At 55.1% G+C, this 23,277-nt stretch overlaps 1 protein-coding gene across 1 annotated transcript in view; it reads right to left on the bottom strand.

Annotated features, from left to right (window-relative positions):
• LOC144733433 (E3 ubiquitin-protein ligase Midline-1-like) overlaps window positions 1-23,277 on the bottom strand; it is a 65,944-nt gene that overhangs the window by 23,100 nt on the left and 19,567 nt on the right. The window lies entirely within an intron of this gene.

The raw sequence follows: 23,277 nt of genomic DNA on the forward strand, positions 1-23,277 counted from the left end.
GTTATATTTATGGTTCACCACATTTTCCAAGAGCATACAACGTTTCAAGAAAGAAACAGCCTAAATTTTAACTTTGATGCAAGAAATAACATCCTCTTTTTACAGAGGTATTCACCAGTCAGTTGTAGAGAAGCAGTGGGGCCCTTTAGAGAGTACAGTGTACAGTAGTACAGTACAATGAGACAACATGAGGTTAGGCAGCACATGGCGTATACCCACTTCACTCAAGAGTCACACTTATAACACCACTACAAACGTATAACTCACTACACACGTGTTGAGTAGTAGACGGAGGTACTCGGAGACGGAGGTGAGTTAGGGGCTTCCGCCAGGGTTTATTAACACATATCACTATCCCTGGTTCCCTCTTTACCCCTTCTACTATCCCCGTTCCTCCAGTGACCCCCGCTTACGTCACGGGGTCTCCCTTAAATACCCTAGGAGGGGTGACGTCACGTGCACTGCCCAGCGCGTGCGACCCCACGTCCCGTGATGTCACCGCACCGGACAGCGCACACGACGCCACCACTCTCCTCTACTCCTCTATATCACCCCCCCCCGTGAAAAAAAAACAGCCGACCCAGCTGCAATCACCCCGCAAGCGGGGCCCCACACCGGACCGAAGACTGAATAATCACGAGTTTGTGTGCCTGAAGGTAAAACCGGCTGCTAGAAAACTAAACCTTAGGGCAGCACGGCCCCTCAAGCAGAACAGCAACAACAACCACAACAACAAAAAAACAAAACAAATAGAGCCCGAAGGCCTCATCCGCCGGATAGCGCCGAACGGGCGCCAGGGGCTGGGCCCGCTGAACGGCCATCAGGGCCGTCACCGGAGCTGCATCCCCCTCGAGCGGGTATGCGCTGCTGGCCCGCTCCCCCGTGCGGTGTCTGCCACCCGTGCAGGTGGCCCGTCAGCGGGCAACAGGCCCACCGCCGTGGCCTCCGGTGACCGGGGGGTCTCTGCCAGCCTCACTCGGGAGGGGCCTGGGGGCACACACACAGGTCGGACGTCACCTCCGTCAACGAGACCCGAACGGTCAGGCACGCCGGATACATCATCAGCCGGCCGCTCCGGAATTGGGGGTGGATCCCCCAGGGTAGATGGAACATAACATTTGAGCCGGGACGGGTGCACTATCCACTGCCGGCGACCGAACCGAATCCGGACGCATTGCGGCTGGCGGACCTCCACAACCTCCACGGGGCCCTGCCAAGGGCGATGCAATTTGGCCGATGTGCCAACGGGGACCTGGGGACAATGCAGCCACGCTTTTTGACCCGCTACCCACGGGAGGCCAGCTGCCTGGTGTTTGGGCAGCCGCTCATTAGCCGCCTGCCGGCTTGCGGAATCCTCGGCAGTGGCCTGTCGCGCCTCGCGCAGCCGGTCAAGCGCGACCTTCAAAGGGGTCGGCACCGCCGACCCCTTCTTGGAGGAGCCAACGTCCATCTGGACGTGCACCGGGGGCTCCGGTTCCCTACCGTACATCAAATAAAAAGGCGAAAATCCCGTGGAGGCATGAGGGGCCAACCGATACGCCGCCAAGACCCCCGGGACGAACAGGTCCCAGTCTGACTGGGACGTGTTCACCTGGTGGCACAGCATGGACGTAAGGGTGCGGTTCAAGCACTCTACCATCCCGTCTGACTGGGGGTGGTAGGGCAAGGTGCAGATTTTCTTGGTGCCAAGGAGGTCACACACCTCCTTGAGCAACCTAGACGAGAAATTCCGCCCCTGGTCAGTCAACAATTCTTCCGGCACGCCCTTGTCAAACACGTACCCCTGGACGAAGGCCTCGGTGATAGAAGAGGCCGACTGATCGACCAAAGGCCATGCCATGGGCCAACGTGTGAGGTACTCAACGCCCACCAAGAGGTATTTGTGGCCCCGTTGGGATGCAGGGAATGGCCCCAAAATGTCGAGCGCCACGAGCTCATTAACGCGAGAAATCCGGATGGACTGCAGCGGGGCCCGGTCCCGGACAACTGGGGCCTTCCTCCGCGCGCAGTCGTGGCAACCCTTCAAAATCAGTGCCACGTCACCCTCAACACCCGGCCAGTAATAGTCCCACTTAAGGGTCAATAAGGTCTTTTGGTTGCCAAGGTGCATAAGCTTCTCGTGAATGGCTCGGGTTAATTTACCACGCAGGCTAGTGGGCACAACCACACAATAGCGTTCCAATTGGGCATCCCAACGCATGAGGAGTCCGTCATGCACAGCGATCGCCGGGGCAGCCGACGAAGCTGAGCTCCGGGCCTTATGTCCGACATGGCGCCGTAGCTTCAGCAGAGAGGAATCCTCCATCTGCAAGCCGGACCATACCTCCCGGGGAAGTCCAAGGCCGAAATCCGCGGGCGCCGCCGCACCTGGAGGGGTGGCCGCCTCGGCCGACGCGACCAACTGTGCAGCGGCGTCCCCTGGGGCCTTGCAACGGCTAGAGCCCAGGGCGCAAGCACACCCGCCGCCTGCCGGCAATCGGGATAAACCGTCCGCATTTCCATGCTGTGTCCCCTTCCTGTGGATTACATCAAAGGGGTAATCCTGGAGCACTTCGAGCCAGCGAGACAGCTGACCCGAGGGCTGACTAATCTTCAGCGAATATTGCAGGGCCGCGTGGTCGGTTCGGACCGTAAACAGCCTACCGTACAAATATGGTCTATACAATTGAACAAAATAAACTATGGCCAAAAGCTCCCTCCGGGTCACACAATATCGCTGTTCCGTCGAGGACAGAACGCGACTGCCATAGGCTACCACCCTCTCAACCCCGTCGACCACCTGGGCCAGGACAGCCCCAATTCCCGTGTCGCTGGCATCGGTATCGAGCAGGAAGGGTTTCGAAAAATCCGGGTACCCCAAGGGCGGCGCATCCGCCAAGGCCGTGCGAAGCGCCGCAAAAGCCGCCTCCTCCTCCGCGCCCCAGTGAAACCTTTGGCCTTTGGCGGAAAGGGCGTGCAGTGGCTTCGCAATTGTCGCAAAATCGAGGACAAACCGACGATAGTACGATGCGAAGCCAACGAAGCTACGCACCTACGCGACAGATGTGGGAGTCGGCCACGTCCGGACACAAACCGTTTTATCCGGGTCCGTGGCGACACCTGACGTGCTAACAATGTGTCCCAAATACCTCACCGATGGTTGTAGCAAGTGGCATTTCTGGGGTTTGAATTTCAAGCCAGCAGCATGCACTTTGACGAACACCGCCTCAAGGCGTTGCAAGTGCTCGCCAAACGTACGGCCAAAAACAATAACGTCATCCAAGTAGATTAGACAAGACTCCCACTGCAGCCCCGCCAAGACCATCTCCATGAGACGCTGGAAGGTTGCCGGGCCGAATGGAGACCCATAGGAAGCCGATTGAACTCGAACAACCCCTGGGGCGCGCGGAACGCTGTTTTGGGTCTAGAGGCCTCATCCAGTGGCAATTGCCAGAAGCCGGAGAGCAAATCTAAAGTCGAAAAGAACCGCGCGCCCGAGAGGGCGTCCAGGGAATCATCCATGCGAGGCAATGGATATGCATCAGCCACCGAGATCTTGTTCAATCTACGAAAATCGACGCAGAACCGGAGACTCCCGTCCCGTTTCTTGACTAGCACAATGGGGGCACCCCAAGGGCTAGTAGATGGGGAGATGATGTCCGCCGCCAACATTTCCTCGACAGCCGAGCGGACATGATCTTTTTCCGCTGGGCTAAAGCGGTGGGAATTAAGTCGAATAGGGGCCGCGTCGCCCGTGTCTATGTGGTGGTCCAAAAGAGTAGTGCGACCCAGATCAAACTTACTTTGGCTGAACACATCGGTGAACCGCTCGATGAGGTCGCGGAGTTGCCGACGTTCCCCGGAGGACAACGAGGCATTCTCGTCGCACAACGTGGCGATCCATGATGCGTCGGGGTCCCCCGTGCGCATCACGCCCGCCACGACCCCTCCATCCGGGGCAGCGCTCTCGGGTGGAGGAGCCGGGGTCGCGTGTGCCAGGACGGTGCCGGCCGGGACTACGACCGGCAAGGGTCCCGAATTGAGGACCTGCAAAAAAAGGTCCTGGCCCCCCGACACGGCTGTCAAGGCGCCCACCAACCCCTTCGTCCTTGAAAAGTAGCTTGACGGGGACAGGAGGATACCCATCTCCGTGGAGCCCATTTCGAGCGGTTTGCGCAACCTAAGGGGTATCAGGATTTGTGACGCCGGTGGTACGGTCAACGGCACTTTATTCAAGGTCCGTACACCGGCGACCAAGGGAGACAGGAAGGTAGGCGATTGTAGGAATTGCAGCCGCCTCCCTGACGGCATTTCCACACAACCCTGGTCAACGAGAATTCGGATGGGCATCCTAGACAAAAAGTCGGTCCCCAAGAGGCATGGCACTGCCAAGGTCCTGGAGACCAAAATCGGCCCGGCCAACTCAATCTCGTCAACCCGAACCGACGCTACAACGTGGCCCAAGATGCCCAAACTGCCGCCGTTCGCGGCGACACAAGCCCCGCGAACCGGCCTTAACGGACCGACGCTGCGGGGTAACAGCCCAAAAATGGCCTCAGAAATAATGATGACCGACGCCCCCGTATCCACCAGGAGGCGAACGTGCACCCCTTGCACATATCCTGCCACCGCTGAGGAGCCGGCAGCTGCCGCTACCATCCTATGCGCAAGCGCATCCCAGTGGCGGGTCTGTCTGGGCCATTGAGGGGGTGATGACGATGGTGCACCCGACCCTTCGAGGACAACCCCATGACGATGGGCCCTAGCCCCGCTAGATGCATGAGGTGAAGGGAGCGGCCGCGCAGATGATGTGTCGCGACTCGCCTGGGGCCCCGGACCCGATGCCAACGAGGGTCTGGGAGAATGTGGAGTCCCTTTTCCAAAGGCCCCCGGGGCATTCCGGCAGCCCCGCTCAATGTGGCCCCGCTGACCACAGCGGAAGCAGGCCACCGTGTCCGCCTCCTGCGGACGGGAAGGTCCCGGCCGCCCCCGCTGCTCCGGACGGCGACCACCCGCCCCCCTTCCTCGACAATCGGGCATCGCCAGGGCCGCGAGGGTGTCCACCCCCTGAGAGGTGGCCCCCCCGTCCGGCGCCGGGACCCCCGCACACGCCGCCATCTGAGGCCGTTGGCGGAGGGAGAGGTGCGCCTAAATGTTTTCGACGACCGCCAAGGATGTGATCTGCCGATCATTGTTGATCGACAGAGCAATTCCTAGCTCCCTTGCCAGGTCAAGCAGCTTCCCCAAGGCCATAGAATCAAGTGCCCTGCCGTACAGGTCAGGGTATGCAGCCTGCGCCAGGGCCAGAAGCGAGCAGCGGAAGGCCAGCGGCAGTTCCCCCTCCTCCCGCCGCCGCAATGAAAACTTTAGCTGCGCGCAGGACGGCGGCTCAAAAACGTTGGCCATTTGGATATAGGCCGCCGGGAGCGTAGCCCGATTGGCCGGATGATGGACTTGAAGGCCTGCAGAGCCCTTTCGTCCAAGCAGGTCGGAAGCGCCGGCAAGGCCTCCTCCATGGACCAGCCGACCGACATGTATGCCGCGTCGAACCGGTCCTGGAAGGCCGACCAGTCGCCCCCTTGCGTGACAAACGGCGCGCCGTCGGGTAACCGGCGCTGCCATTGGCCGCGCGGCGCCGCGAGGTGTGGAAGCCAAGCGGCACCTGCGGGCCACCCGGCAGACGCGACGTGGTGCGGCGGTGGCAGCGTTGCGGCACCCGTGGGCCACGCCGGAGACGTAGCAAGCGGCGGGTGTGTTGCGGCACCCCCCGGCCACGCCGGAGACGTGGAAAGGTGCGGTGGTGCTGCGGCCCCCATGGGCCACGCCGTAGGCGCAGTGAAGTGCGGTTGAGTTGCGGCCCCCATGGGCCACGCCGTAGGCGCAGTGAAGTGCGGCTGAGTTGCGGCCCCCATGGGCCACGCAGTAGGCGCAGTGAAGTGCGGCTGAGTTGCAGCCCCCATGGGCCACGCCGTAGGTGCAGCGAAGTGTGGCTGAGTTGCGGCCCCCATGGGCCACGCCGTTGACGCAGCGAAGTGCGGCTGAGTTGCCGCCCCCATGGGCCACGCCGTAGACGCAGCGAGGTGTGAAGGCGCCTGCGCTTTCGCGACCCACCTGTCAGCGGCGGCGTACGAAGCCACGGTGTCGTCCGTGGTCCACCCCGCAGGCACGGTGAGGTGCGTGGCCGCGGAAGCCTCCCGCGACGCGGCGAGGGGCGTTGCAGCCTCAACGGGCCACGCCGAAGACGCGGCGGTATAACACGGAGCCGCAGCGGCCCCTGCGGCCCACCCCGCCGGCGCAGCGAGGTGCGGGACAGCGGCCGTAGCCGCGGCAACCTCTCGCGACGCGGCGAGGCACCACGGCGTTGCGGCCTCCCCGGGCCACGCATGAAGACGCGGCGGTATAACATGGAGCCGCGGCGGCCCCCGCGGCCCACCCCGCCGGCGCAGCGAGGTGCGGGACAGCGGCCGCAGCCGCGGCAACCTCTCGCGACGCGGCGAGGCACCACGGCGTTGCGGCCTCCCCGGGCCACGCCGAAGACGCGGCAGTATAACACGGAGCCGCGGCGGCATCCATGACAAGGGACGCAGGCACAGTGCAGAGCCGCGGCATCGCTGGTGGCCGGCCCCGTGAGCGCGGCGACAGGTGGAGCCGCGGCAGCACCCGCGGCCCATTCCGGCGGCACGGCGATGTACGGGGCAGCGGCAGCCGCCGCTGGCCACCCCGGCGGCCCGGCAAGGACGGCACGCGCGTATTTACCCGGGGCCCCCCCGGCGGGCGCAGCTTGATGTAGAACCGCGTCGTCGCCGGCGGCTGGTCCCGCAGGAGCGGCATGCCGAGAAACCCCGGCCGCGTCGGTGGAGAGACGCGGCGTCGCGGTCGCCATGGCAGCCATGGCGCCGACTTGCGGCGTCGCAGCAACAATGTCCGCCGGCCGCCGCGTCGCAGCCGTAGCAGCGGCCGCATACGGCTCCCGAGCCAACATGGCCGCCGCGGATTGCGTCGCAGCCAACAGGGCGGCCATTTCCGGTGGAGCGGTCGCTGGGAAAACGGCGGCGGTTTCAACGTTGGCGGTTGACGGTTGCTCCTGTCCCGAGTGCGGGCCGGTTGGCTGCGTCCGCGCCTCCACCTCGGCCAACCTGACGGTCAGCTGCCCCACCGCCTGCAGGACCTGCTGCAGCAGAGCTGCGGGGACGCTCTCCGTCTCTGGCGGGGGCGGTGAGCTGGCACTCCCCGCAGCCGACTCCTCCCGCTCCGGCCCGCTCGTCTCCATGGGGACCGTCACCGGGGTCCCGGGCTCCGGGGTCACTGCTGGAGCTTCCTCTCCGCCTTCGGCACCCTCCAAGAGATGTGCCGGTAGGTTCTTACGCCGTGCGCCCGCTTTAGACATGTTGGCAACGGTGTAAACTTCTGACACCAGTTGTTGAGTAGTAGACGGAGGTACTCGGAGACGGAGGTGAGTTAGGGGCTTCCGCCAGGGTTTATTAACACATATCACTATCCCTGGTTCCCTCTTTACCCCTTCTACTATCCCTGTTCCTCCAGTGACCCCGCTTACGTCACGGGGTCTCCCTTAAATACCCTAGGAGGGATGACGTCACGTGCACTGCCCAGCGAGTGCGACCCCACGTCCCGTGATGTCACCGCACCGGACAGCGCACACGACGCCACCACTCTCCTCTACTCCTCTACACACGTATAACGTAATGTAAGACTACACTGTGTATAGTATAGAGTACTGAGAATAGGTGTTCCACTTTTTTCTGGCAACAAAACAGGTGTTAAGATGTTAAAACACCAAACTGAAACCTTTTTCAAGGAATCCTGTCTGCATTAACCACAATACTTGTGGTCAGAATGCAATCAAAAAACATACTCTGATATATTATGCATTGTCTTTGAAACTGATTGGTCCACACCAGAGACGGCTTTCTTTGGAGCCTAGTCTCAAACGGTGTTAGACCAGAGGATGCCAAAAGGTGTTAAAAAGGGGAAAACCTATTCTCATATTTTGTTACTGGCAAAGGAGGTTCCATAATAAAGTATAGAGTACCGTCACGATACAGCACAACGCGATCACCATGGCGGATTGTTTACAAACTGAGATTTCCGCGAGGCGCCACCAACCGGGCAGCATCCTGAAGATCCCGTAAACAACGGAACTATGAGAAGTGCACGGCAAGTTGCCGGACAAATGGCTGTCGGAATTTTTCCGGGTGATGGAAGGGTTAGGTTCCCAAGAGCGATCTGTAACCCGATTTTTCCATGTCGGAAACTGAACAATTTTCCCCTAAAATCAAGACACCTTCCCAAAGCAGGAAATAGTTGTTCCTCCTCCACCCGATTACTTGTTCGTTTTCTGTCAGTACTTTATCGCGCTGTCGTTTGTTTTCTATCGCTGCCTGTATCATCACTCTACATACGCTCTGCATTTCCTAGGATTCTTTCATTTCTTCAAATATCGATCCGAACACTGCCTATAATTAAATGACTGGAACATACCGTATCCAATTGACTATGCAGACCAAGAAACATTTTTACATGAATTGTTAACAGAAAGCAGTCACTTCCGAATGTTCGTTCACCATGCATTAGGCTAGGCCTAGAATTCTCCGGTCACTGTTGGCTGAGACTATAAACAATCAAAGTGGAATTGTGTTAAATTAAGTACATACAGTAAATAACTGATAAAAAAAATGTACTTCAAACAAAGAAAACTAGCAATAGAAATATGGGGATAGTTCTAAGTACAGAAAACATTTACTTAACGCTATGAAAAGATAATTACGTAACACTACAATAAATTTGTTAATCTTAGAGAAGCTCGAGCGAGACGTAAGGTTGCCCCCGACCCCGCCTTATGTCTCACTCCACAGTATTCATCCGCAACCTCACCACGCTGCACTATTTGCTCTTACGTAATTAACGCAAAAATGTCCGCATATAGAATTTTTTTTCTTACATGATTTCCGTAAGGTCAGATTTCCATAATTCGGGTCTTCCGCAACCTGGGGACTGTCTGTACATGAAAAAAGATTCGCATTGCCGTCTACGACAGATACTGGTTAGTTAAGAGCATTCCAGATGGTAGAGTGCCAGATAACAAGAGATTTTACTGTATTTCAATACACCTTTATACTCTCCAATACACCAGTGTACTGCATTAGTCACAAATTGGAATGTTTTGTTTACGTGACAAACCTTACTAATTGGCCATGTCGGGTGATGGCGGATTTAACGACATTTATATTTACGCAATATAACCCAAAAAACTCTATTATGGATAAATTGATCGCCAAAGCCTGCTACGTGTTAAACTGACAGCTTGGTAGTTTAACCTTACAATGTAAAGCAATAGCCTCTTCTAAAAAAAGAGCGTACAAAGAGATGGCGTCACTGTTTCTCCCTCTCAGATCACTTGCAAAATACAAGGAAACGATTGCAAACATGGCAGAGTGAGTAAAACTCGTCGCTGCGAATCACAGACAGACGCAAGTGGCATCTTATCTAGTTTATTCGCATCCATCCATTTTGGTCACTTGCTAAATATATTTGTCAATTCCTGTAGAACTTAGTTTTCACCTTCTTGGTTCTTTCTGTAAAGTCACGTAGAAAAGCAGACCTGAAACACGGTAGGACGAACACCTCAGCCGTGGCAGACCATTGTTATAATTCAGTGGGCTCACATGACATTGACTTCTCCAAGACGGAGGTTCTCTGCAAGCCATCTGGCTACCATGAGAGGTTCGTTCATGAGGTCATCCACATATACAATCACAGAGACAATTTCAACCGAGAAGATGTATTCTGGCTCAGCAATCATTGGAAAGACATGATAAACCATTTCGGGTCTTGATTGATTGTGTTCACGTTTACGGTGACTTTCAGACCACAGTCCATTCGCTGGCATTGACTATATATCTTTTGTGTTCTCCTCACAGATCGGAGTCTTTGCCCTGCTGCAATTCTCCTGCCGCCACTCTCCCATTACATGTTTCTTTGCCTCCTCTTGGTGCCTTTCACGTGACGGTCAATGGTATGATGCAGATTGTATAATAATAAATAGTATAATAGTGTAATGTATAATATAATGTATAAGGTAATATTTCGATGTAAAGCTTTCGTGACTGCAGGGATTCATATTCTTGGTTATTTCGGTAAAGTCACGTAGAAGGGAAAAAATAAAATAATAAAAATAAAACATAATATAATAAAATTATCACGACGTTTCGGCCACAATGCAAGCAGCCGTCCTAAGGTGAAGCTGTCTTTCCGACAGCTCTGTTTCTTCGCCCGAGGACGGCTGCTTGCGTTGTGGCCGAAACGTCGTGAGAATTTTATTATGTGTTATTTTTATTATTTTATTATTTCCCTTCTACGTGACTTTACCGAAAGAACCAAGAATATAAGGTAATATATAGTATCGCAATTGTATAGTGAATATACAGCAGTGTGGTATACAGTAGGGTTTGTAGAATAAAACATAGTGTAATATTACAATGTATGGTGTATAGTAACGCAATGTATAATTCAATGTTGGGGTTTGTTTGTCTATGGCAGTGTTAGTACGGGGTATAGTCGTGTGATGTTGAAAAAAGTTTAGTTGGAGGCATATTATGTTTTTTGCGACATAGAAGTGTAATGTATAATGACTTGTTAGTAGCTCAGCTTATTGGAAAGTACATTGAGTACATCAGGCATGTCCAAAGTCCGGCCCGCGGGCCAATCACGGCCCGCGATCAGATTTCATACAGCCCGCAGCTTCGGTCTTATAATGTGTTATTCATGGCTCGCTATCTCTTGTCAGAATAAATAAATCATAAAACTTCCTCTTTCCGCCACACGGTGGCAGCACCATTCTAATGCCCTCTGGCTTTGCATATGTAGTGGTGGTGTTGACGTGCGCCGACAGTGATGGATCACGGGGCGGCACGGGATGTGGGGTTGGGCACGCGTTGTGGGCGTGGTGTGGACGCGCGCGCCGGGAGTGAGAGATCACGGGGCGGCGCGGCGTGAGTGGTGAGGCGCGCTGACACTGTGGGAAAACAGGATCGTAGCCAGCGCCCAGTGATTGGTCAAATGGGATGGGTGCTCTCAGCGACGTCCGCAGGAGGTGTATAAAGGGGGACGCGCGAGAGCACTCGTGGTTGTTGTTAACCAGTTGAAGATCGAAGACGGAGTGAAGAGGTAGTGCCCTGAGACCCCTGGTCCCGCTGTCCTTGTGGGGACCGGGGCCCTGTGTGGCTCGGAGGCGAGACTGTGGGACCCGTGGTCCGACGCCCATGTGGGTCGGGACTGTGGGACCCAGAGTCGAGAGGGACACCCCGGCTGGGTGTGTTCCGAGAGGCTACGGGCGTAAGAGCCCGTGGGGGTGTAGCCAGGAGAACCGTGTGGGGTAGGCTGGTGTTGGCCACCCGTGTAGCTAAGTGGGTGTTAGTCACCCGAGTAGCTCAGTGGGTGTTAGTTACCCGTGTAGCTAAGTGGGTGTTAGTCACCCGAGTAGCTCAGTGGGTGTTAGTCACCCGAGTAGCTAAGTGGGTGTTAGTCACCCGAGTAACTAAGTGGGTGTTAGTCACCCGAGTAACCAAGTGGGTGTTAGTCACCCGAGTAACCAAGTGGGTGTTAGTCACCCGAGTAACCAAGTGGGTGTTAGTCACCCGAGTAACCAAGTGGGTGTTAGTCACCCGAGTAACCAAGTGGGTGTTAGTCACCCGAGTAACCAAGTGGGTGTTAGTCACCCGAGTAACTACAGTGGGTGTTAGTCACCTGTGTAACGAAGTTGGTGAAATAAAGAGTGTGCTACCCGTGAAGTCGTCTCCCGCCGAGTTACTACATTACAACTGGCGTCAGAAGTAAACCTGTCTTCAAGAAGAATGGATACTAGGAAGACTACCCGTACCCACGAGCGAGATCGGGAAGACGACGGCGTACCGGAGACACCAACCTCGGGAGGAGAGGACGAGGAGTTGCCGCCGATGCAGCACTTCGCGGCGATGGCCGACGCTCCGCTCGCCTCCGACACCAGCCTACAGGACGCACACTCCCGCCTGGCGGAGTTGCTGCTCGCCGCCGCTGCAGTTTTGGCGGAGATCTCCGTTCCAGCGGGCGGAGGGACGGCTGCGGGGTTGGAGGAGGCGGCGCGGCTGGAGGGATCCCGCCAGAAGGCGCTTCGCGCCAAAAGTTTTGAAGTTGGCGCCGTTTTTGAGGGTCCGCCATTAATTGGCGGGAAGCGCGGACACCACGTGGGCGGAGAGCTCCACTCAGAGCGGCCCGCGTCATCGGCGCGCGCCGGAGCCCTCCATTATGCGCCTGCAGACGGAGCCGACATTTTCTACAACCACAGCGGCGCGCGGGAAAATCGTTTCGACGACGACGACGACCGGGTCCTCCAGCAACGATTGCCCGCGCTGTCGGCGTTCAAGGCAGACGGGGGCGACTGGGGAGCCTTCCAACGAAGGTTCCTCGCACATCAAGAAATGTCGGGGTGGTCCGACACCACTGCCCTGCGCGCGCTGCCAGCGATGCTCGACGACGACGCGCTTGCAGCCTTCACATCGGCCCCTAGGTCGTCTCGCTCAACGCTCCAGGCCGCGCTACACCTAATGGCTAAAGTGTTCGGGCCGCCCTCGACCTGTCACCACCAGTTCTACGATCGGCGAAAGGTGGTTGGAGAAACGACGCTCGCCTATCGCACGGCGCTGCTCGCCCTGGCGGACGCAGCTTTTCCCCGCATGGACAAGGAGGGGAAGGACGCCATGGTGACGGAGCAGCTGTTGGCGTTGGCTCACGGCTTGGGAGTCCCCATCAATACGGCGAACGAAATGGACATCTGCTCCCTGGGGATTGCCACGAGTATTCACGCATACGAGGTCCTCAAGCGCAAGCCAACGGTCATCTGCGCATCGGCGGGGAACGCGGCAGTGGCTGCCACGGTCGCCGAGCCTCAGCCTGCTGCGGCTCGGGAGGAGGCCTTCACTGTATCGAGACCGGGGGAGTGGAGAACGGGAGGTCGTTCGCCCACACGTTCATCCCGCAAGCTGGAGCAACCGAAACCTACAACGTCCCTCGTCGTCTGCTACAACTGCGGCCTTCGGGGTCACGTCGCAGCCGGGTGCCGGGCTCCGCGTCAGCGCGCCACGGGACCACGTCCGGACGACGACCGGGGCCACAAGTCATCGCAACTAAACCCGGCAAGTCGCGGCACCTCACGCGCTCGGTCCCCATACACGGCACGTTCGGGTCGCCGCTTGTCGGTGCGGGGACCGCATAAGGGTACCGGGGGTTCGGTTCGGCGAGGGGGGTTCGTACACGGCCCGAAAGCAGTCGAATGGTCCGAATTGGCCCACAGGATGGTGGCTGCGTCGGCCGGGTCGTCCGTGGTAACGGGGTTTATTGACGGGGTTGAGGTCCGGGTGCTTGTGGACACGGGTGCGTCGGCCACTATCATTTCGGACCTTATTTATAACATTCTTCCCGTCCAATGTCGACCCCTTCTGCCGGTGGACGTACCATTTTACGCGGCGAACGGGGGATCCCTGGGAATTATCGGCCAGATTCGGGCGACTATTTGTATTGGCGATATCAAATTGGCGGGTCCTATTTTTGTATCATCATCGCTGGCCGTTCCTTGTTTACTAGGTACGGACTTTCTGTCCAAAATGCCCATCAAAATTCTCGTAGATCAAGCCTGCATTGAGCTTCCATCGGGACGGCGGGTTGCGTTTTTGACGAGCCCTACTAAAATACGCACGGTTTGTGCGACGGTGCAGGCGCTGGCAACTCAGACTGTACGGGTGCCCCCGGGATCGCAAATGTTGGTACCCCTTCGGTTGAGAAAACCCCTCGGGGTGGATGCGGGGGCACAGGGAGTTCTGTTGGGGCCGTCTAACAGAGCCAAAGGGGGCCTCGACTTAGCGGTAGCTCAGACCATGGTGAGGGGGGACAGTGAGCCGTTCGTTATGGTCCTGAATACGGGGTCGCGGCCGGCCGTAATTACACAGGGAACGGTGCTGGCTCACGCCGCGCCGCTACCCGTCGAGGAACAGCTCGTTGCTCACGCGGGATTGAGTGCCGATACGCATCCTCAAAGTAAGGAGGGGACAGAGTGGGTGGACTCGTTGTGTGCCGGGTCTAGTAACCTGTCCAGTGTGCAGTTGGGAGCATTGAGGGGCTTGCTACTCGAGTTTGCTGACGTGTTTAGCAGTCACAAGTACGATATTGGCTGCACAGACCTGTTGCGCCACCACATAGCTACGGGGTACGCGGCTCCTATTCGACAGAATCCCTTCCGGCTCAGCCCAGCCGAGAAGGAGCATGTGCAGTCGGCGGTTAATGACATGTTGGCGGCCGACATCATTTCGCCCTCTTCCAGTCCGTGGGGTGCTCCTATCGTCCTAGTTAAAAAACAGGACGGGTCCTTGCGGTTCTGTGTCGATTTCCGCCGCCTAAACAAAATCTCTATGGCCGATGCGTATCCGCTCCCCAGGATGGATGAGTCGCTGGATGCCTTGGCGGGAGCACAGTTTTTTTCGACGCTCGATCTGCTGTCGGGATTTTGGCAATTGCCCCTCGATAACGAATCAAAACATAAAACCGCTTTCCGGACGCCGGGAGGCCTATTTGAATTCAACCGATTGCCCATGGGCTTACATTCCGCTCCCGCCACGTTCCAGAGGCTCATGGAATTGGTTTTGTCGGGCCTCCAATGGGACACCTGTTTGATCTACCTTGATGATATCATCGTTTTCAGCCGGACTTTTGAGGAGCACCTCCAGCGTCTGAGAGCGGTGTTCCTCAGGATGCGTTCCGCTAAGCTTAAATTTAAACCGGCTAAATGTTTTCTGCTTCGGGAGTCGGTCAAGTACTTGGGCCATATCGTTAGTCGTTCAGGGATCTCGACAGACCCTGCTAAGACGCACTGCGTCAGCTCATGGCCAACGCCAACCTCGGTCACTGAAGTCCGCAGCTTCATAGGATTCGCCTCCTATTACCGTCGTTTTGTCAAGCAGTTTGCCACCATAGCCAGGCCCCTGCACGCTTTGACGGCTAAAGGTGTGCGGTTTCACTGGGGGCCGGAAGAGGAGGCTGCGTTCTGCTCCCTTCGTGACGCCTTGGTGCAGGCTCCCCCCTTGTGTTACCCCGATTTCACGCAACCGTTTTTGCTCGACACGGATGCCAGTAACACGGGTATCGGGGGAGTGCTCTCACAGGTGGTCGGGGGGGTTGAACGGGTGGTCGCCTACGGTAGCAGGGTTCTGTCCCCTGCGGAACAACGCTACTGTGCGACACGTCGTGAATTGCTGGCGATTGTGTTTTTTATACAGCAATTCAGGCCGTATCTTTACGGCCGTCATTTTACGGTTCGTACGGACCATGCGGCTCTCCAGTACGCTATGCGGGTGGCGCAGCCATCCGGCCAATTGTCCCGATGGTTGGAGGTCCTTCAGGACTACCAATTCACGACGATTTACCGCAAGGGATTGCGCCACTCGAACGCGGATGCCTTGTCGCGGTTGCCGCCGCGCACGGAATGCGAATGTCTGCTGGGATCGGCGCGGTGTAAACCCCGTCGCCGTCCCCGCGGAAGTTGTGCTCACCGCCACTGATACTACGGGGGTCGACGCTCCCACGGGCAGGGACTCGCTGTTAGCGTTGCCTCTCATCGAGTGGGGCCGTCTCCAAATGGCCGACAACTCCCTACTCACGCTACGTCGGAAGGTTGACGCTCCCGAGGGGGGGGAAACGCGGGTCGGTTCCTGGGTGTGCAGACAGGGCCTCTTGATGAAGTGGGACAACATGTCCCGGCGTCACGCGCTCGTTGTGCCATTTGCTATGCGGGGAAGGGTCGTTCTGGCTGCTCATGAACGACTCATGCATCTGGGTTTTCACAAAACGCTCGCCCTAATCCAGCGAGACTATTATTGGCCGGGGATGGGCAACGACGTGGCGAACATTCTTAAGGGATGTGTAAGGTGCGCCCAAAGGAAGCCGCCACCAGTAGCGGCTAATCCACCGCTGCAATCCATTCAGGTTTCGCGCACAAACGAATTGGTTGCGTTAGACATCTTGGGGCCCTTTCCCGCTACACCTAGGGGAAATAAGTTCCTGCTGGTTGGCGTAGAGTACTTCACCCGCTGGCCCATGGCGTGGCCACTCGCCAACCAGTCGGCTGCGGCAGTGGCGGACGCCTTCGTCCAAGGTTATGTTTTGGACAAGGGCGCCCCTGAACGCTTGCTGACGGACCAAGGGAAGAATTTTTCGAGTGTTTTGTTGCGCGAGGTGTGCGACCTGTTGGGTACAAAGAAAGTGCGTACCTCCCCGTACCACCCGCAGACTGACGGAATGGTTGAACGTCTGAACAGGACGATTACGTCTATGCTGTGCCAACAGGTCTGCGACGATCAGGTTGATTGGGACTTACAGGTACCGGGGGTGCTCGCGGCCTATCGAATGGCCCCTCATGCGGCGACGGGGTTTTCCCCATTTTTTCTTATGTATGGGCGGGAGGCCGATCCGGCCATGGACGTCCAACTGGGGATTTCCCAGCCAAGTGCAAAATCTAAATTGGCAGACCACATCAAGTTTAATATCGCCAAATTGGCTGAAGCGCGAGAGGCTGCGAGATTGAATTCGCAGTCTCGGCAGATCGCGAACGAGAGATTGCATGGACGGAGGGTGCATACGCACGATTGGAAACCAGGCGATAAGGCCTGGCTGCATTGCCCACATGCACCGTTAGCTATGTCCCCCAAGTTGTTGAGACCATGGAGGGGACCGGTGGAAATTGTGCGGGTTGCACGACCCCAGAGTATACAGATTAAATGGGAAAAACGACGTTGGTATGTGCACCCCTCCCGACTGAAACCCTACGCGGCACCGCGTGACCCCGTTTTGTGCCGTAACGACCGAGCGTGTGATGTGACCGTCGACTCGGGGAGGGATGTGTCGCAGGCTGATCCTCACGTGTCTCCACCTGACCCACCCCCAGGTGTCTCGGGCCTGACGGCGGTTGACCGTCGGGAACCGGAACCCCGCGGCACGCGCGGATCCCCGATGCCTGGCCCGTGCCTTCCTGAACTGCCGGCACCACCGGACGGTCAACCGCGTCTGGTGCCGTACGACGGACCGGCAAGGCGAACTCGGGCTAGGACACAACACTTTTCATGAAAAAAAAAAAAAATTTAAACCCGGGCTCACCGCCGTGTTCCCCCTCTGCCGGGGTAATGTCCCGTTCAAGGGACGCTCGGGAAGAATGGGACGCTGCACGAGTCAGAAGAAAGAAAAAAAAAAAAAAAAAATTTTGGCATACACATTTATTGTTGTCACTCGCCGGATTGTACATATTGTTCTGTTGTTGTGGTGGCATTGCTGATCTTTGCGGATGGCGGTGTTCGTGTTGTGTTATGTTGTAATGTTGTTGTTGTGTTACGGGGCACACATAGGGGGTGTTGTATATTTTTATAGCAGCCGGGTCGGCTGCGAGCTATGTGGTAGGGGGTGATGTAGTGGTGATGTTGACGTGCGCCGACAGTGATGGATCACGGGGCGGCACGGGATGCGGGGTTGGGCACGCGTTGTGGGCGTGGTGTGGACGCGCGCGCCGGGAGTGAGAGATCACGGGGCGGCGCGGCGTGAGTGGTGAGGCGCGCTGACACTGTGGGAAAACAGGATCGTAGCCAGCGCCCAGTGATTGGTCAAATGGGATGGGTGCTCTCAGCGACGTCCGCAGGAGGTGTATAAAGGGGGACGCGCGAGAGCACTCGTGGTTGTTGTTAACCAGTTGAAGATCGAAGACGGAGTGAAGAGGTAGTGCCCTGAGACCCCTAGTCCCGCTGTCCTTGTGGGGACCGGGGCCCTGTGTGGCTCGGAGGCGAGACTGTGGGACCCGTGGTCCGACGCCCATGTGGGTCGGGACTGTGGGACCCAGAGTCGAGAGGGACACCCCGGCTGGGTGTGTTCCGAGAGGCTACGGGGCGTAAGAGCCCGTGGGGGTGTAGCCAGGAGAACCGTGTGGGGTAGGCTGGTGTTGGCCACCCGTGTAGCTAAGTGGGTGTTAGTCACCCAAGTAGCTCAGTGGGTGTTAGTCACCCGTGTAGCTAAGTGGGTGTTAGTCACCCGAGTAGCTCAGTGGGTGTTAGTCACCCGAGTAGCTAAGTGGGTGTTAGTCACCCGAGTAACTAAGTGGGTGTTAGTCACCCGAGTAACCAAGTGGGTGTTAGTCACCCGAGTAACCAAGTAGGTGTTAGTCACCCGAGTAACCAAGTGGGTGTTAGTCACCCAAGTAACCAAGTGGGTGTTAGTCACCCGAGTAACCAAGTGGGTGTTAGTCACCCAAGTAACCAAGTGGGTGTTAGTCACCCGAGTAACTACAGTGGGTGTTAGTCACCTGTGTAACGAAGTTGGTGAAATAAAGAGTGTGCTACCCGTGAAGTCGTCTCCCGCCGAGTTACTACATTACACATACGTGCCGCGAACCCTTCTAGAATTATTTCTGCCATGGCGACTGCAAAAATAAAAGAGAAAAGTTGACAGTGAGGGCCGCCGCTTTCAGGAGCGGTGGGAATTACAATACTTCTTCACTGGAAATCGAGGCAATTGTGTTTGTCTAATTTGTAAAGAGACGGATGCCTTGTTTAAGGATTTAAATGTAAAGAGACACTACAAAACTAAACATGCTACAACATACGACAAGCTAACAGGGAGTGACCGCGCTGAAAAAGTGAAGCAACTCCGTGCTGCTCTGGCATCGCAACAGCGATTCTTCACGCGGGCCTGTGAGTCAAAGGAAAACATCACCAAAGCCAGCTACGAAGTGGCCATGTTAATAGCTAAATATGGCAAACCTTTTACTGAAGGTGCATTTATCAAAGACTGTGTCATGAAAATGGTGGAGAACATTTGCCCCGAGAAGAAGCAAGAATTTATGAATGTTTGCCTGTCACGCAACACTGTGGCACGGAGAGTTGAGGACATATCGTCAGATATTCAGAGACAACTGGGCGACAGGGGAGTGGCTTTTGATTATTTTTTATCAGCCTGCGATGAAAGCAGCGATGCATCTGACACTGCACAACTACTTATTTTTTTAAGACGGAGTTGATGACAACTTGAATGTGACAGAGGAGCTGCTTGACCTCAAAAGCCTTAATGGGCAAACCAGAGGAACAGATTTTTTCGTTTCTGTTTGTGAAGCTGTTGATGACATGAAACTACCATGGAGTAAAGTTTCTGGGACCATTACCGATGGTGCACCTGCCATGGCTGGTGAGCGAAGTGGATTGTCCACACTGATCTGCAATAAAGTCAGCGAAGAAGCAGGCAACGCTTTTAAACTTCACCGTATCATTCACCAGCAGGCTCTCTGCGCCAAACATCTCAAATTTGTCGATGTTATGAAACCAGTGGCAAAGGCAATCAATTATATTCGCTCTAAAGCTCTATACCACTGACAGTTTCAGCAGTTCTTGCGTGACATCCAGGCTGAATAAGGTGACGTAATATATCACAACGATGTGAGGTGGCTAAGTCGGGGGACCACACTGCAGCGATTTTTCTCTCTCAAGAGGAAATTGGACATTTTTTGGGTGATAAGGGACAACCAATGGAAGAACTGTCCGATCCTTTATTGTTGGCAAATCTGGGTTTTTTGGTTGACATAACGAAGCATCTGAATGCGCTGAATGTTAATCTTCAAGGAAAAGATGCAGTGGTGAGCCAGCTATATGCTCACATCAAGGCCTTTGGAACCAAACTGCAACTTTTCCAAATACACTTGTCCCAAACAGAGCCCTGCACCGCGCACTTCCCAGCTTTGAAAGAGGTCATTGACAGTTTCCCACAGGACAACATCGGTGCACAAATGAAGAGTTATGCAACAGCTATCGCAACTCTTTCTGTAGAATTTAACAAACGCTTTCGGGACTTTGCAGTTATTGAAAAGGACATGTTGCTTTTCTCTTTTCCCTTCTCCGTGGACCCTGATGATGCTCCTCCACAGCTGCAGCTCATTGAGCTGCAGTGTGACGATGAGTGCCGCGGAAAACACCAGCAGCGTTCTCTTGACTTTTACCGGCAGCTGGACAAAAGCAAGTTTCCATAAATGCGGTCATTCGCTAAGAAAATGATGAGCATATTCGGCTCCACATATTTGTGTGAGCAAACATTCTCAGTCATGAACTTAAATAAGAAACGATTGAGGTCAAGGATGAGTGACTCCCACTTGCGTGGCATTTTACACATCTCAACCACTGCCCTCAAGCCAGACCTGGTCTCTTTACTGAAATCTATATCTCAGTATCAACCTTCTCATTAGTATCAGCAAGTTATCTGTTCCTTGATCAATCTGAAATTGAGTGTTTTGAACGTTAACATCTGTCACTATTAACAGTGAAAAGTGTTGTGTCTATACCCTTTTTTTATTAAGAACAATTCAAAAAAAAATGTTTTATTATATATTTTTTTATATATCTATATATTTTTTTTTATTAAACAATGAAAACAACTCACTTCTCCTCACAAGCACACCAGGAATCCATGAAACATGGAGGGCGGTTAAAATGATAAGAATTCGGTCACAGAGAGGTCATAGACATCCAGATGGACAAAAGATGGATGGACGAACCTCACAAGACATCTGGAGATGTACATGGGGGTGCAGAGCAGAGTAAATAACGGTTGCAACTTGCGTTTTCTTAACGTTTTCCGTACCGAAAAGTAGAAACTTAACAAAGAGAATTAACCAGCAAACAATAGGTTTTTTTTGATTATTAGTAATTCCCTTATATTCACCGCATACATATTATTTAGAATTATATGTTTCCTATCTACATGACCTTCCTAAAAACTAAAGAGTACGAATTCCAACAGTTAAGGAAGAGTAAGTGGAAACTTAGTTGCACTTAACCTCAGGACATTAAAATAATAACTCAAGAATAAATGTAACACACAGGACCACATAAATGTATTGCAAAAATCTCCTCAGCCACCTTTGTCTCCAACGGTCCGGCAAGCAAGAAGGGAGCAGAAAGGTCACAAGGGGGGGGGGGGGGGTTTGTGCTGACATTCGAGAACATCTGTTTTTTTTCTGTTTGTTTTCTCTCGCAAGAGACGCGGAGAGAGGAGAGGGTGCTCACGTTTTGAGTTAAACACGGCCGTCTTTGTCTCCCCGCAGCACAAACAGATGGCCCATGAATGCTTGGAGGGTTAGGAAAGGTCGCGAGGAGGGGTCGCGGGGGTGTCTGCTTTTTCTCGCTCTGTTTGTGTTTTGTTGCCCGCTCGCAAGGAATGCGCAGAGAGGGGAGTCACGTTTTTAAGTTAAGCACAAGTGCGCTCAGCGAACAAGCAGTCTGTCCGAGTCGCGCTCAGTCTCGCAACTCGGCTTGCGACACAGCGTTGCGACAGGGCTCGCAAGAGAGCTGGGGCAAATCGTGCCTCGAGAAGAGATGGGACGACGAGACATCGTTAAGGTGACAGCCTGAATGAGCAGTCTGTCCGAGTCGCGCTCAGTGTTGCGATGGGGCTCGCAAGAGAGCGGGGGCAGATCGTGCCTCGAGGAGAGATGGAACGAGGAGGGGTCGTTAGAGTCGCAGAAGTCTGAGTTCAACCTGGGTCGGGGCTGGGTTTCAGCCGTGCTCCGGCTGGCGGAGCGTCGTGAGGAAACGAAACACCGATGCCGATAGCAGGTGTCGCTTCTCGCAGAACAAAGTTAAGTGCGAGTGAAGCTGGCAGCTGCACGAACAAGGGAAGCACGGAGCAGAGAGAGTGACGAGTGACGACAAGCAATCAACCTGTAAAAGGGCGGAGATCGCCAAGCGTCGACCAAGCGAGCAAAGCAGACAGCGCGAAGCAGTGGAGAAAGCCTGGTCAAACGGCTGTGAGGAAGAGGACAGCGCCATCGAATGCACCGTGTGTTTGAGGGCACACCGACCAACGACCAGTGTGAACAGACAAGACGTCCAGAGCGACGGCGAGCATCGTGCCGACTCAACAATCAATCGAGCAGTGGAGAAGCCGGGGGCTGCCACCAAGAGAGAGAAAGCGCCATCGAATGCACAGTGTGTTTGATACTCAGACCGACCACCACCCAGTGAGCACAGCCGCGTCGTCCAGAGCCACAAGCCAACACAGCCTGAAGCAAGGGCGAGTGTCTGTGTGAAGTTGGCAACGATCAAGGAGAGAGCCACAACACAGCACGACTCGGACGTCACCGGGCGTAACCGAGCGTCGTGCCAACTCGTCATCTAGCAGTAGAGGGAGAGAGAGCCACAACACAGCACGACTCGGACGTCACCGGGTGTCACCGAGCGTCGTGCCAACTCGTCATCTAGCAGTAGAGGGAGAGAGAGCGCAAGAACAGCACGACTCAGACGTCACCGGGCGTCACCGAGCATCGTGCCAACTCGTCATCTAGCAGTAGAGGGAGAGAGAGCGCAAGAGCAGCACGACTCGGACGTCACCGGGCGTCACCGAGCGTCGTGCCAACTCATCGTCCAGCAGTGGAGGGAGAGAGAGCGCAAGAGCAGCACGACTCGGACGTCACCGGGCGTCACCGAGCGTCGTGCCAACTCGTCATCTAGCAGTAGAGGGAGAGAGAGCGCAAGAGCAGCACGACTCGGACGTCACCGGGCGTCACCGAGCGTCGTGCCAACTCGTCGTCCAGCAGTGGAGAGAGAGAGAGCGCACAAGCAGAGACACGCCGAGCGAGGGAGCAGCAGGGGCTCGCGGCGGCCACGCCCAACCCAGAGAAAACTTCTGGCCGCTGTTTGTATCCTCCCACACCACACAAGCTAACGACACAACTCCCGGCTCTAAGAATTAATTAATATTACAAGGGGACAACGCACACACAGCACGCACACGAATAAGACTTAAAAAAAAAAATTATCTTTGCGTTTCAAAAAGGGTTGCCATTTCGAGGTGGTGCGTTCACTACCAACTGATCGTACAAAGCAGTTGCTGCCGTCGAGTTACATGAATAAGGAATGTTTTAGTCATTCAATTTCGTTAATTGCATAATCTCACCAATGAAGAAGTATTTTTAGTCATTCATTTTCGTTAATTGCATAATCTTGCCTATTAATTTATTGATGTATACCTGCTTTCGCATACTAGAGTGTCATGTGCTTGTTTAGAATTAAAATTGCTTAACACCAACTGTTCGAGTGCTTCTTTCCAAGTCCATGCAAAACTGTCTTATTCATAAGAGCTGTTACCTGCGATGAGATATGAAAATGGAGACCTAAAATAACATAAACACACTAAGATAATCGGTAAACGTTTAATCGATGATAATCGTGTTATCCT

The sequence above is a fragment of the Lampetra planeri genome, chromosome 47 (genome assembly GCF_965212315.1).
Source record: "Lampetra planeri chromosome 47, kcLamPlan1.2.h2, whole genome shotgun sequence".
Lineage (NCBI taxonomy): Eukaryota > Metazoa > Chordata > Hyperoartia > Petromyzontiformes > Petromyzontidae > Lampetra > Lampetra planeri.